General features: G+C 36.7%; 1 pseudogene; it reads right to left on the minus strand.

Moving 5' to 3' along the window:
* Positions 1–4,255: 4,255 nt before the first annotated feature.
* Positions 4,256–6,666, minus strand: LOC124108117 (importin subunit alpha-1-like; annotated as a pseudogene).

The raw sequence follows: 6,666 nt of genomic DNA on the forward strand, positions 1-6,666 counted from the left end.
ATTTATTTATTTATTTTTTATTATTTATTTATTTATTTAAATTAGTTATGCATGACAGTAGAATGCATTGATGCACTTTGATATACATAGATGGGATTGAGAAACAGTAAATTCTGAGATCTTCTGGTGCCACTCCCAAAGTCTGAATTACTTCATTCCTGTAATGGGTGTGTGCTCAATGGCAGATAATTCTGTCTAGGTTAGGGGAAAAAGGTAATCCTATTTCCACTGAGATTAGGGAGGGGGAGAAAATAGGAAGATAGATAGATAGATAGATAGATAGATAGATAGATAGAAGAGAAAGACACATGTCCTTTTAAAAATAAGATAATAAGATTCAGTGGCAGGGCTATATTCAAAGCATAAAGGGGACCACCTTCACACTTTCTCTACCATAGAACTCCAGCATATCTAGATATTAGAAATTCATGAGTTTCCTTAAACAGTTTATCTACAGTGAATTTTATACCCACAGGGTATGGAAATAAAAAAGGAAAAAAATACAGTTTTCTCTATAACTCACTTGAATCTAATGTATGAAATATGATATGTCAAGAGCTTTGTAATGTTTTGAACAACCAATAAAAAAAATAAAGAAAAAAAAATGAAACTCATCAGACTGAATGACTAAGAATAACTGGACATTTCCATGACTGGTTTTCTTTATCATTTAAATTGCCCTTACAAATGGCTTTAGAATAAGAGTCATTTTGTGCAAATCACTTTTGGTCTAAAGATTCATTGAAATTAAATATGAAAACTTGATTCTTTAAAGGCAAAAGGCAGAACCAATTGGTGCAATTGCCTATTATTAAATATTAATGGAGACAAGGAACCTGGTTAAGGTAACATAATGAACCTGTCCCTCTGACTCTTTATCCAATGAATCTGCGGGATGGAAATGATTTAGAAAGAATTTGGAGAAATGTTTGCAATATTTTATCTAAAAAAAAAGAAAAAACTTGGTTTATTCTTTTGATTAAAACTTTAAAAGAAACTATAAGGACACGGTTAGGTACTTGTCTTTGTGCCCTCCCTAAATGATTCTGCCACCAAACTGCCTCCCACGACCTGGCCCTACACTCTGCCTGCCAAAAGGGTTGGCCAAAAGTAACTAACTCCACCCATGGCCTGACTCTGCTAAGGCTGTATAGACAGCCCAGAATCTTGTGGCCAGCAGCCATTTTGCCCCTGAAAATGAGCCACATCAGGTGTTTGTCTGATTGACCCTGCAGCTGAATAAAATGAAGGTTACTGATCTTGTAGTAGGGACAAACGAGGCAAGGCACCGAAGATAGCAGGAAACAGTTTTATTTGGCTGCAGCCAAGTTCAGAGGGTACAGCCTTTGCTGTAATCAATCAATCGCCTGAACCCCGAGTTCACTGAGTTTCAGAGTTTTATACCCAGTGTGTAAGGGGAGGGGCTCAGAAGTTCACAGTCTGCAGAAGTTCACATAAAAGCAGCTTTTGCTTTCACCGTTCTGGGCAAGTTAACTCTTCAAGGACAACACCTGAGAAGGGGAGAGCTTCATCTCCCCTTTCTTTCCTCCCACTGCCAGCTGTTACCATGGGCCCATTTGTAACTTATCTTAAAATGTAGACATCTCTGTGAAGCCCAGCTCAAGGCCAGAGGCCTTGTTTGCACATTTCTTCAAAGTACTATGGTGGATACGTTTGTGAAAACTAGTAAGGGGGTGTCCAGCACCTGGAGTGCTGGTATCTTCTCGGCCAGTGGCCAAGTAAACAGGGTGACACGAAAATAGGAAGTTTATCTACAATGGACTCTTTTGCTGACAGTCCTAAAATTAGCCATGGTGAAGAGGACTTTTCTGTGGAGAAAGGGGGTGCCACTTCAATCTGAGACCTGCTCCCTGCATTCACCATTTGTGCACTCATGTTCTTACAGAAACATATTCTGTAATCTCAAAATTTCTAATCCTGTGGGCCATAGGATCTGTGGTTTATAGTTTTAAAACTAAAAAATTATTGGCATCAAAATATTTTTCCTGTTGTTAACAATACTTATTTGCCAGACAGAACTCAAAATATACACTAACATAATAATTACAACTATTTTCATTCATCTCTATTTTACACATTGATGTATTAAATCTTAAAGAAAACCTAGAGGATATATCATTATCGTTATCATTTACTATTGGAAGAAATAATATTGAAAATATGAATTAAATGTTCCTCTTGCTATGTGGTCTTTGAGATATTTTATAGTTTCATTTTCAAATTTTAAGTTTCCCTGATCACAAATCAATCTAAAAATAATTTAGTGGGAAGAAAATAGCCAAAATGCTAGCAAAGGGAAACACAGGAATGTCATCTCTTTTTCAGCACTGGATTATAAATAGTGGAAGATGTACATTGAAACACAACACCCCTTGAAGGTGCCATGTGAAATTATTCACATTTTACTCTCCTTGATGTAGTGTGACAACTAAGGAATAAAAAGAAAAAAAAATCACTAACAACAAAAACAGCAAGAAAACACTTGAAAAGGTGAAGGCACCGTAAAATGTCCAAATCACACCATAACCTCACACTCTCACTTCTAAATTATCTTTTCTCAGCAGGGTAGAAATGGAGACTCAAACTGCATAACCTTTCATCCAACAATACCATTGCTATGCTACTGAGAAGGCTTAAGTAACTTAATTCTTCTCACAAAGCCTGATGTTGATATTTGGCAACTTCTAATCTGGCTGGGTGCCCTGACATGAATTACAGATTCTCTGTGCTCCTTGTGAGAGAAATTTGAGGAGGATGAAAGCAGATACAGACAAAGGCAGATGGAGCCTAGGAGCCAAATAGCATGAGGTTCCTCTCTACTAGAGTGGATTTGGCAGCCTCATACTGTTTTAAGTAAGAAAGTAATTTTCTATGAAGTAATTAAATGGTATCTTAAACAAACTATCTCTGTGGTTGTATTTTGCTTTGATTTAATTTTAAAAATGTCCTTTGAATGGGGGCTGGGGTTGTGACTCAGCAGTAGAGCTGATGCAGCGAGTAGAGCGCTCACCTAGTGTGTGTGAGGCCCTGGGTTCGATCCTCGGCACCACATAAAAATAAATAGATAAAAGTATTGTGTCCAATTACAACTAAAAATAATTTTTAAAAAAATATCCTTTGAATGTAAATCAAAATTAAGTGGATGTTTGGGGTCATTATTGGCATGGATTACCTTCTTTTTATTTTTTATGAGTAACAATTTTTTATTTTTTTAAAGAGAAGGATAGAATTTAATCTTTATTTACAGGACCCTATAAGATATGAAATTTCACATAGAAGTAAGAAACCCATTTAGAGGAAAAATTTTATACAGTATGTATAGTTTGGAACAGTTCAAGTATAGTTTTTTTTTTTTGTTCTGATTGTATACAAAGTATATTCACAACAATTCATGTCTTCATACTGTACACTTTGGATAATAATGATCATCACATTCCACCATCATTAATAATCCCATGCCCCCTCCCTTCTCCTCCAACCCCTCTGCCCTATCTAGTGTTCATCTATTCCTTCCATGCTCCCTCTCCCTACCCCACTATGAATCAGCCTCTTTATATCAAAGAAAACATTTGGCATTTGGTTTAAATTTAAGACATTTCTGTATATCGGTGACAAATCCTCAGAAAGGGAAATGAGGAAAACTACCCCATTTTCAACAGCCTCAAAAAAAATAAAAAATAAAATACTTGGGACTCAGCTTAACAAAAGAGGTGAAAGATCTATATAATGAAAATTACAGAACCCTAAAGAAAGAAATCAAAGAAGACCTTAGAAGATGAAGATCTACTTTGCTCTTGGGTAGGCAGAATTAATATTATCAAAATGACCATACTTCCAAAAGCACTATACAGATTTAATGCAATTCTGATCAAAATCCCAATGACATTCCACATTGAAATAGAAAAAGCAATCATGAAATTCATCTGGAAAAATAAGAGACCCAAAATAGCTAAGGCAATCCTTAGTAGGAAGAGTGAAGCAGGTGGCATCACTATACCAGAACTTATACTACAGAGCAATAGTAACAAAAACAGCATGGTATTGGCACCAAAACAGACTTGTAGACCAATGGTACAGAATAGAGGACACAGAGACTAACTCTCAAGTATAGTTTTGTTGTAAAAAAAGAAATATACAATAACAAGCCATATTTAAAAAGAATTCTCAGTAGAGAAACAGTAAGACAAACATATTAAACACAGTACACAACAAAATTATGCCTCTGCTGTATGGCTTAGAAGTTAAAGGTCCCAGGAGCCCCATCTTGAAGTTGGAAGATATAGCCTTCAGAGGTTTCTGGCACAACATTTGATCTTCCTCTTTCTCTACTGAAAAATACAACCAAGTTTAATGAGGCCTTGTAGGCAGACTCATTTTCATGGTTCTGTAGAGCTTCAATTTTGTCTAAGACTCCACATTCTTCAATAATTATACTCAATTTTCTCAGTTTTTTTTTCTGGCCTAATATCTGCCATCTACTCTTATCTGCAACTACAGCCTGACTCAGGCCAAGCACCCCATCTGCTTGGTTTTCTCATGTTTTATGCCTCCCTGCTTCTGCATACCCCCCCAGCCCCCACTACCCGTTTGTTCTTTGTTTGAATTTAAGGAAGATTTCCTGGATCATCACTCCACCCCTAGGTGGGCCAATATTTATCTTCTGTAACTTTATAAAATTTTATGCTGGGGCTGGGGTATAGCCCAATGGCAGAGTGCTAGCCTAGTAGGCATAGGGATCTGAGTTTGACCTCAAATAACACAAAAATTAAAAAGAAATAAATAAATAGCTTTATTCTGGACTCTCTGATTACATTAGCTATATTATTTTAAAATTATATATTTACTGTGGTTTCTCCAAGAAAGATTAACTTCTTTGGTGACAGGGACAATGTGGCATTTGTGTATAATTCCCCATGCCTACAAACATAACAACCACTCATCAAATATTTGCTACACCAGACACTAACCTGGGAGTCCAAGAGAGCTCTGTCTGAATCTCAAAGTCATTTGTTTGCTAGGGATTAGCTACTTGTTGAACAAACACTCTATGTCCCCATCATCCCTTCTAGATGAAAACTGCATACTCTTCTTAAACGGTTTTTAGGGATGTATGTCAGAAATGGCTCAAAGCCCAGCCTTTGAAAGTATAGGTTATGTTTGACCATATCCATTTCAAGTTTTTTTTTTTTAATTGGTTGTTCAAAACATTACAAAAAAAGCTCAGTTTCATCTCATTTCTCAGCATCCTGAAAGATATTTCAAATGGCGCCCAGAATAATTTTGGTATCTTTTGCTGTTAAGAAGTTCATCAATTGTTCTATTACTCCACAATGAAGGAGATATACAATCTAATCAACTGTCCCACCACTTGTACAATTGATCACAGCCCAAACAGCTTCATTTTGTGTCTTAAAGTCTGCCTTAGAACACCAATGAGGAATGGGGCTAATTCATGATTGACAACTTGCTGTATCTGGTCCTGTTGGCCAACTGTGATGTTTGACATTGTCCATGTAGCTTCCTTCTGAATATTAGTTTGGGGGTAAGTTAGCAGGCTGGGAAAGATGGCAAGTGCACCTGGATCTATCACAACCTGAATCTGCTCATCTGTTCCATGAACAATATTCCCTATGGCTTGTAGAGCAGGAGTCACAATCGGCAATGCAGAAGCTCCCAGAAGTTTCACAAGTTGGGGCACAACTCCTGTTTTCACAACCATTTCAATGCATTCATTTGGACCATCATTAAGGTGGGAAATAGCCCAGCAGGTATCCACTAATATGCTAGATCCTCATGATGCAGGAGACAAACTAAAGTGGGAAGAGTTTGCTCAACAACATCTAATGGGGGTGCAGGATTCTTTTTTTTTTCTTTTTCTTTCTTAATTTTGATTTGTAATATATGACAACAAAATGCATTACAATTCATATAGTGCACAATTTTTCATATCTCTGGTTGTGAACAAAGTAGAGTCACATCCTTCATGTCTTTTACATGTACTTAGGGTAATGATGACCATCGATCGAATTCCACCATCTTTCCTACCCCTATGCCCCATCCCTTCCTCTCTCTCCTCTCTCTTCCTTTCCTCTTTGCCCTATCTAGAGTTTATTTAATCCTCCCACCCACCCCCAGCATATTATGGATCAGCATTCTTAAATCAGGGAAATCATTTGGCATTTGTTTTTTGAGATTGGCTCATTTCACTTAGCATTATATTCTCCAACTTCAACCATTTACCTGAAAATGCCATAATTTTATTCTCTTTTAATGCTGAATAATATTCCATTGTGTATATATACCACATTTTTGGGCCAAGGAACTGAATAGTTAATATATATTTTTTTTCTTTTTTTTAGGAAAGTGAGCAGGAAAGAAGGATGCTTGAATGGGTTTGCTAGAACTATCTTTACCAAGTGCCACAAACTAGATGATTCAAAAAGCAGATATATATTTTCTATCAGCTCCAAAGTCTTAGAAATCAGAAGTAAAAGTATTGAAAGGCCTGATTTCTTCTGAGTCTTTCTGGTTGGCTTGTGAATGGCTCTTTTCTCCCTGTTTCTTCGTATGGTCTTCCCTGTGGTCTGACTATATCCAAACTTCTTCGTGGAATAACATCAATGTTGGATTAGGACCTACCCACAT

Source organism: Marmota monax, unplaced genomic scaffold, assembly GCF_021218885.2.
Source record: "Marmota monax isolate L192 unplaced genomic scaffold, Marmota_monax_Labrador192_F-V1.1 WCK01_AAM20220418_F8-fsc00049, whole genome shotgun sequence".
NCBI lineage: Eukaryota > Metazoa > Chordata > Mammalia > Rodentia > Sciuridae > Marmota > Marmota monax.